This window comes from Tachyglossus aculeatus, chromosome X4 (genome assembly GCF_015852505.1).
Source record: "Tachyglossus aculeatus isolate mTacAcu1 chromosome X4, mTacAcu1.pri, whole genome shotgun sequence".
NCBI classification, from domain to species: domain Eukaryota; kingdom Metazoa; phylum Chordata; class Mammalia; order Monotremata; family Tachyglossidae; genus Tachyglossus; species Tachyglossus aculeatus.
Window position 1 is genome coordinate 41,067,740 of NC_052098.1, and position 9,641 is coordinate 41,077,380.

Genomic DNA, 9,641 nt, shown 5'->3' on the forward strand with positions numbered 1-9,641 from the left:
CCTTGGGTCAAGAGTCCTTTAAAGGCTGTCTGGCCAGGATTCACAAATGACGTGACAAGGTCATCCTAGAATACATCTGAACCCGTGAAGAGGCCAAACAATCCCTGCCCTCTTTGCCACTCCCAGTTTCAGAACACACCTGGGCAGGGATGAATTGGGCACATTACTAAGAAAAGAAAGATACTAGAATTGTACAGGATTTACTTGGAGGTAGGACAAGGAGCCTGGAGAGTTCAATCTGTGCTAATTTCACTCTGCTGGGCTGAATGTCTTCATTTCTGGTGTATCCCCTGCTCATCTTCATTTTTAATGGGAATAGCACTCAGGCTGGGGTGTTCCCTGCCCCCAAGGAGACCAGGCCCTCCAGGGCACAGATGTGGATATGAAGTGGTTAGAGTGAAGACCCTTGAATTATCACTAGTACAGCCACCTTGGCTCCACAGGTCTTAAACTATCCTGCCTTTCTGAAATTTCAGGAAACTAAGATGCTTTGCAGACTCCTTAAGGGCAGGGGCTGTGTCTTTCTTTCAAGTGTTCCCCAGCATGAGAACAGTTGTCTGCACCCAATAGGCACCTGATCAATACTGTTGATGGTGGTGATGATGATGATGATAGAAGAGAGTGGAGGGTTTTCCTTAGATATCACAAACTGGGACATTTTTTATGGTATTTGTTAAGCGCTTACCATGTGCCAGGCACTGTACTAAGTACTGGGGTAGATATAAGCCGAACAGGTTGCACAGTCCCTGTCCCAGCTGGGGCTCACAGTCCTAGTATCCATTTTACAGATGAGGTAACAGAGGCACAGAGAAGTTAACTGCCTTGCCCAAGATCACCCACAGCAGATAAGTAGCAGAACTGGGATTAGACCCCAGCATGGTTAGGCCCATGCTCTATCCACTAGACCACACGGTTTTTCAAGTTTTCATCCCAATTTCAGCTAATTCCTTTCAGGTAAACAACTGGGACATTTATGGGCTCCCTCGTGGGCTGATTTATTATGCAGAAAGGATATGGGATCATTTGACCTAGAACATGGCGTTTCAAGTTTCAGTTGTGTTCCACCAAGGAAGAAGTGCTTTCTGCTAATATGCAAAATATTAATCAACTAAACAAATCAGACCATCAATTGAAGTCCTCGCTCTCTCTTCCTTTGAAATACACTGCTTTATTTCTCATTTAGATTTATATGTTGAGCCCCTGTCATGATCAAAATTGGGAATATCAAAATATCATTTTCTGACTCATGACTAAGTAAAAAGCATATGATAAATACTAAATATTTAAACTGGGGCCACTTGTTTTGACTACAGTTATAGCACATGAACTCCTGACTAGATGATTGGAAACTTCAGCACACGAATTTTTATATCGGACCAACTACAGCCCTGTTTTTGGCGAGAAGGGAAGTAGATTTTCCCCAGGTTTTAATTCTTTAATAGCCTGGTACTATAAAACCTGTCATACAAAAGAGGCAGGTAATGAGATTCAGAATATTTAGGTTTCAGTAGAACCATGAGGATTGCCCTCCCTGTTTCATTTTTTCAAACCATATCTCTCTCTTTCTCCAAAGCTGCCCTAAAAAGCCACCTCATCATAGAATCACTCCCTGATTATTCCTCCAACTTCCATCTGAGACTAACCAATCACCCACCTCAGCACTCATGTTTTTAACGATCAGAAGACAGGATAGCCTAGTGGAAAGAACTTGGGACTTCAAGTCAGGAGGCCCAGATTTGATACCCAGAGCACAAATGACCCAGCATGTTGCCTTGGGCAAGTCACGTAACCTCTCTGGGACTCAGTTTCCTCATCTGTAAAATGAGGATGATGGATTGTGAGCCTTCTGTGGGACACGTATTGTGTCTGATCTCATAACCTAGTAGCTACCCCAGCACTTAGCACATAGTAAGTGCTTGCTGTTGTTGTTAATGGTATTTAAGTGCTTACTATGTGCCAAGCACTGTTGTAAACGCTGGGGTAGATACACAGTAATCAGGTTGGACATAGTCCCTGTCCCACATGGGGCTCACAGTCTTAATTCCTATTTTACATATGAGGTAACAGGCACAGAGAAGCAAAGTGACTTGCCCAAGGTCACTCAGCAGACTAGTGGCAGATCTGGGATTAGAACTCAGGTCCTTCTGACTCCCAGGCCCATGCTCTATCCACTAGGCCATGCTGCTTCTCTAAGTGCTTAATAAATGTCATCATTAAATATGACTAGCATGACTATTGCTTCATTTGTTCATGCTTAGTGGTTGTTAACATCTGTTATCTCACTCTAAGTATTGCATATTGGTTAACTTTTCAGTAGCTTTCCCCATTAGATTGTAAATTCCTTGAGGGCAGGGATCACATGATTTATTCTCAATACTACTTCTTGAAGAGAAGCAGCATGGCTTAGTGGAAAGAGCACGGGCTTGGGAGTCAGAGGTTGTGGGTTCTAATCCTGGCTCCACCACTTACCAGCTGTGTGATTTGGGGTAAGTCACTTAACTTCTCTGTGCCTCAGTTACCTCATCTGTAAAATGTGGGTTAAGACTGTGAGCCCCACGTGGGACAACCTGATTACCTTGTATCAACCCCAGAGCTTAGAACAGTCCTTCACACGTAGTAAGCACTTAACAAATGCATCATTATTACTCTCCAAGTTCCTAGGAAAGGGAGCTGCATACAGTAAACTCTCAATCAGGACTGTCGATATTTGGAATAAAATAGATAAGGATATCTGTAGAACATGAGGTGGCAAGATTCAGGGTAAAGCATAAGAAGAGAATGTACATAGAGCAAACATGAGTTTCTAAGTAACCATGCAAAAATGAAAGCATAAACTGACAGCGAAAGAAAATACTAAAACACCAAAAGTACTTTTAAAGGATAAAATATGATGGGCATGAGAATGAAAGATCCTTTGTTCCTCCTTGTGGTTAAAGAAAATCTATATGTCACCTTTGGACAGATAACGTTTGAGAAGCAATTGTTATGAAAGTCACAAACTAAAAGAGAGAAGTACAATCGTCAATCAAATGGTTTTCTTAATGACCCATGGTACATGCATTAATCTGCTATCTGTTCTTAGTGAAACTTTAATGCTTAAAATGATCAAAACTTCACCTTACAGCTTGGATATGTCAAGGAGACTACTTTGTTCTACCACCTGAAATCTTTGACTTTTCTAAAGCAATTCCTCTACTGTAGGCGAGTACTTTTTTCTTAACATAATGAAAATTAATTTGCCTGTAGAAGAAAATGATGATGAAACAGGTTTGTTCTAATTAGGAATTATATTGAATGGAGTATGGGTTATTCATGTGATGCATCTTGGAATCACAAGATGAACGTGAGACCACTGATTCAAAACCACAGAGGGAATTACCATCCAACCAATGATTGTTTTAATCTACTTTATATATGTATATCTATATATATCTATATATATAGATATATAGATATATATATGTTCTGTGAAAAAATACTACCATGAGTATTCTCAAGTCTTGCAGCAATTAAAGTTTATTGGATGAAAATTAGTTGTGTGGGTGGAGTACACTTTTCACTCCCATGACCTCTTCCCTTCACTGTTAGAACAATGAAGACAGCCTACAAAATATTGAAACAAGACCAGTATATAGCAAAGCTCAGCGCAGCAAATACAATCTTTTCAGCTGATACAGGAAACATGCAGAGAGCATCACTAAGGTCTCTATATTGTGTTCACTTACCTTCCAAAATGATTTCAGGACTCTGGAAATTGCTAAGAAAATTTGGCTATATTGAGAAATTCACCAACATGCTTATGCTACTGTCTGACATAATAATAATAAATAATAACAATAATACTAATAATAGCATTAAGTGTTTACTAGGTACTGGGGTAGATTCGGGATAGCTAAATTTAAACACATTTACTGTGCCACATGGGACTCACAGTCTAAGAGGAAAGGAGAGCATGTATTTTATTCCCATTTTACAGATGAGGAAACAGAGGCACAGAGAAACTAGGTGACTTGCCTAAGGTGACACAACAAGCAAGTTGTGGAGCCAGGACTAGAACTCAGGTCTCCTGACACCCAGTCCTGTGCTCTTTCTACCATGCTGAAGAATGCTTGGCTGACAGAATTGAAGGTGCTCCACTTGACCCTTTTCTCCCCACAATCAGAGTGAAACAGAACTGTGTGTAGGCCAGTCCCATTCAACCCATTCTGAGGATTCAACAAGGTATCTGCAAATTGCAGTCCAAATAAGCTTTCAATCCACAGGGGAACTCTTCCAGTCCAACAGACTCTGAATATCTTTAAAAGTCTCTGAGGTAGTGGTCCAGTGACTGCTATATGCAGGTGACTGTCCAGTCATGAAGGACCTCCAATCCAGCTTGGGACTTGGAGCCTGCTTTGCAGGGGACTTGGATATTCAGTTCAGATGAGAGTTATTGGTGGACCCTTGGATTTATCCCAGAGTGGATCTGAACCTTCCCTTTAACCCCAGAATTGCCATGGTCTTTGGGATCTAGCGCAGAATGGTCTCAAGAGGGTTTGATGGCATTCACTGGTAGATTAATTTGGAATATTTATTTGATAGTAGATGGTAATAAAAGATTCCATGCTCCAATATCTAGTTTTCAGTTGGGAAACACACATTTTACTTAAATTCAATTCTTCCCCTTCCCTAAGTCTACAAAGACATGGTGAAATGCAGAATTGAATCATTGTCTGGTTGTCAAAGAAGAGAACAATGTTTGAAAACACGCTCTTTTTCCTTTCCTTCCCCACCTCTACCCATTCCAAAATTTCCCACATCCTAAACAACAGGCATATAAGGTTGGTTTATCTGTATAATTCAATAATTCGCCATTTAACCTCCTAGGTAGTGGTAGCTATAGAAATGTTTTATTATTAATAAAGTTCAGTTCCTTGCAAACATAAATATGAGCATCTGTAAATATACATTTATCTTTTTAAAATCCTCTCCTTTGGAAATTTTAATTGCCTTTATCTGACTTGAACTCGTACCATGAACATTTTCTTTTATTGATTTGTTTTAGCATACCTCTAAGTCTTTTGAAGTGCTCTCTACCCAGTAGAGCTGCACAGTTAAGGCTATAGATACTGAGACTGATATGGAGTTAGAGACCAGCCTGGATAATTCAAATCAATGTAAAGAAAATGGAATGCTAACCATATTTTTGCCCAGGTGAAGACTATCCCTTATATGTCATTGCTTTGCACCATATTGGGTCTGATCAATTGTCTGCCTGTCTGTCCCACCCAGAATCTTGTTTCTGGCATTAGCATCAGGACCTTTTTTGAGCCTATTAATATTTTCTGGCTCAATAACCTTCTGGGGTAACAGATTCCAAGTGCTTACTGCCCACTGTGTGAAGGAATGACACAGCCATTACGAAACTGGTTTAATAGCAAGGTAAAATTAATTCACTATTGAAAGCAAATTGCCAACAGCAAAGCCAATAGAGGTAAAATGTGTCCTAAGCACAAAGAGGGAAAGTCACTGAAAGTTAATGCCAGATAGATGAAACAGCATGAAGTACATTTGAGACTGTTTACTGAGAAATAAACCACAGTGACTCTTCTGAAGTGGTCGTGCGACCAACTCAACATCTGTTTAGTATTGAGCCCTTGACAACTGAACTTGCTAAAAAACCACAACAGCTAAATAGTCACTAAGGAGCCACTTTCTGAAATTAAAAAAATAGGGAAGTACTTCCCTTTGTCAATGGATGTGACCTTAAGAGAACTTGCAATTAGCACAATTGGCATTTGTCGATTGCTGATTCAATGAGAAACAAGGGGATGCACCCCAACACCCTCCAACAGAGTTTCTGCTTTACCTACACCTACAGATATAATGCAGAATTCATGAAAATCAATGTGAACAGGAATCCTTGAATTAGGATCTGAGGCTGCTGCACATCATCATCATTCTTTGGGATCTATTTCTCCAGGTGTGTGCTCACCCAGTGATGGCAGACAGGTGCCTCAAACCAGACCAGTGCAAGTGGGACCTTTCATTTCCATGCCCAATTTGCCCTCCCTTCTGAGCACTTCGATACTCATTCCACCCCCAGTCGCATAGCCCTTAGGTTCATATCCTTATGCTCTGCTGCTTCCTCCACTGGTAATTCATTTTATTGTCTGTCTCCCCCACTAGATTGTAAGCCTCCTTGAAGGCAGGGGTCATATCTACCAACTCTATTGTACTGTCCTCTCCCAAGCACTTGGTACTGTGTTCTGCACACAGTAAGCACTCAATAAATATCATTGATCGATTGTATCTGCATGATAGCTTTCTCTGGATCTGGTTTGACCTCTTGTCTACTTTCTCCCTCTCCCCTACCTGACCCCATTCTGCTAGTTGAACTATGTCCCCTCTGTTAATCAAGAGGATAGTGTTGCAAGATTCTGAAGACACCCCACTGAAGGTATTCAGTTTCACCACCAGGCCTGGTCCTTCCCCTTTTCCCTTTTTACTTCCCTAGGGCATCTCCCAGAGTGGACAGGCTCAGCAGGAATCCTGTAAATAGCTAACTGACATAGGCAGCGAAGACCACAGAAGCCCTGTCAGCCATGGGAAGCAGTGTGACCTGGTGGAAAGAGCACAGGCCTGGGAATCAGAGGACATGGCTTCTGATCTCAGCTCTGCCAGCACAGCTCTACTGTGTGACCTCAGGCAAGTCACTCCACTTCCCTGTGCCTTAATTCCTTCATCTGCAAAATGGGGATTCAATACCTGTTCTCCCTCCTACTTAGAATGTGGGACCGGATTATCTTGTATTTACCCAAGTGTTTAATACAGTGCTTGGCACATAGTAAGCACTAAACAGATAATAATAATAATAATAATAATAATGGCATTTGTTAAGCGCTTACTATGTGCAAAGCGCTGGGGGATACAAGGTGATCGCGTTGTCCCACGTGGGGCTTACAGTTTTAATCCCCATTTTACAGATGAGGTAACTGAGGCTCAGAGAAGTTAAGTGACTTGCCCAAGGTCACACAGCAGACATGTGGTAGAACTGGGATTCGAACCCATGACCTCTGACTCCCAAGCCCATGCTCTTTCCACTGAGCCACACTGCTTCTCCCAATGCCATTGTTCTTCTTCTTCTTCTTCTTCTTCTTCTTCTTCTTCTTCTTCTTCTTCTTCCTTCTTCCTTCTTCCTTCTTCTTCTTCATTATTTTTCTCCAGGGGGCAATGAGTGGTATATAATATAATAATGACAGGGTTGCAGCTCATTTAGAAGGAAACTCAATAATTGCAACAAAGTGACTGTGACACTGTGTCAATGCAGTGCCAGGAATGAATTATAGTTGTGGTATTTGTTAAACATTTACTAGATGCCAATCACTGTACTAAGAGCTGGGGTAGATCAGCTCTTAATCAGGTCCCACATGGGACTCATAGTTTAAGAAAGTGGGGGGGGGGAACAGGTATTGCACCCCCATTTTGCAGATGAGGGAACTGAGGCACAGAGAAGTTAAGTGACTTGCCCGAGGTCACTCAGCAAGCAAGCAGAGGAGCCAGGATTACAACTCAGGTCCTCTGACTCTCAGGCCCACGCTCTTTCCACTAGACCACATTCCTTCCCATTATAAGCGCACGCACGTAGTCCTTGGCACAAATTCTTGGTCTCGAAGATTTAAGTAGTGGACCAAGTTTCATTCATTGTTCTTAGGAGTTGGCAGCAGCTTGCAGGAGAAGGGAAAGTAAACATATATTCAAGCAGAAAATTGCCTGGAAGCAAAGGTGAAGAGAGGAAAAAAGGTTTCCCCTCTAGCATACCAGCAGGTCTCAGTGAAACCTTTCCTTTCAAACTGGGGACTCTGGTGTGGATGAGATATAATACTGCTTTCTAATGGTTCTCAGTGCCAGGAAGTAATTTAGGGGATATCTGCACTCAGAGAGAGACGCAAGGGCAGAAATCAAAATGATTTTTGTTTTCTGTCTTCTCTCCCCCTATCCCCTAACATTAATTTCTTAGCCAAAGAGAATTAGGAATTTTATTTTCAGTATTTTTTCTTGAATCATTTGCATGCGAATATTCCTTTTTGAGAATTTTTCTTTAAAAATGAAATCATTCAGGTGTGAAACCAACTATATGAAGACCATTTTTTAAGTGTGACTAGTGTACAGCGTAAACAAACAAGGGGGAGGGAACACATAGACAAAGGTTCTCAACAAGCGAACAGAAGACAAATGGTATTTGAGAGAAAAAAGAAATTGAAACTGAAACATATTTCACTGGGAACACTGACTTGTGTTTGCTTTTCTGAGAAATAGAACCTTTTCTGTTTTCTTCCAAAAATGTTGGTTTAATGCCCTGACATATTTCATAAGCAGAGAGATGGGACTACTTTCTGAAAAAGGTCAGATTCAAAAATTGCATTAAACAGTCAGTTGCTGCTCCAAATATGTTTTTGTCTTATAATTACAAAAGTGAAACTGAATAAAATTTCTCTCTGAAGACATATAATGATGACTGTCACTTGGAATTTTCTTTTATGCTTTAGAATTTCCTAGGAGATGAATTCTATGGGTAGAAAACTGCAAAAGAGGATGAAATTTCTGTGGAACTCTTGCCTGAATTTCTACATTAATATTCCTTCAGGCCAATCTCTTGAGTTTTATATGTTCATCCTTCCTTACTTAGATTGGGAATCCCTTGTGGGCCAGGTATGGTGACTTAATTGACTTTCTTTCTACTACCCCAACCTTAGAACAGTGCTTTGCTCATTGAAAGTACTGAATAAATGTTAGCATTGAATAAATAAAATAAATCAGGCATTTTTGTCATCATAAACAAGGTCTCACCATTTGCCATTCATTCAATCCTATTTATTGAGCGCTTAGTGTGTACTAAGCACTTGGAAAGTACAATTCAGCAACAGAGACAATCCCTGCCCACAGCAGGCTCACAGCCTAGAAGGGGGGAGACAGACATCAAAATAAGCAAACAGGCATCAATAGCATCAATATAAATAAATAGAATTATAGATATATACACATCATTAATAAAATAAATAGAGCTAAGATTAGCCTGATGATTGAAGGAATGAGGAAATGGTCAGAGCTGTGCTTGGCCGAGGTGGGGGAAGTTGGTAATGGTTACCTATGTGCTTTTTCTAAGCTATTTGATAAGTGTTTACTATGTGTCAGACACTGCACTATAAGTGCTGAGGTAGATACAAGATAATTGGGTTGAACACAGTCCCTGTCCCATATGAGGCTTACCGTCTCAATCCATATTTTACAGATGAGGCAACTGCAGCACAGAGAAATTAAATGTCACCACCCCCATATAACTGAAGGCTTGGGACTCTTCCTGTGCCCGCTCCTACTGAAGTCAAGCAGAGGCCTACCCATTCCATTACTAGCTTGGGCAGTGGCTAGTGAGTGGAATGCAATCTGCAACAGATTGCAGCAGTGGCACGGGAGGTGGGAAGGCAGAGACTCAAGTTTACTGCACAGAAGGCAATGGTAAACCACTTCGGCATTTTTTATCAAGAAAACTCTATGGATACACTTCCAGAACGTTTGCAGAAGGAGGTGGGGCATTCTGGGAGAGATGTGTGCATGGAGTCATTAAGTGTTGGAGATGACTCAACAGCATAAGACAATACAAA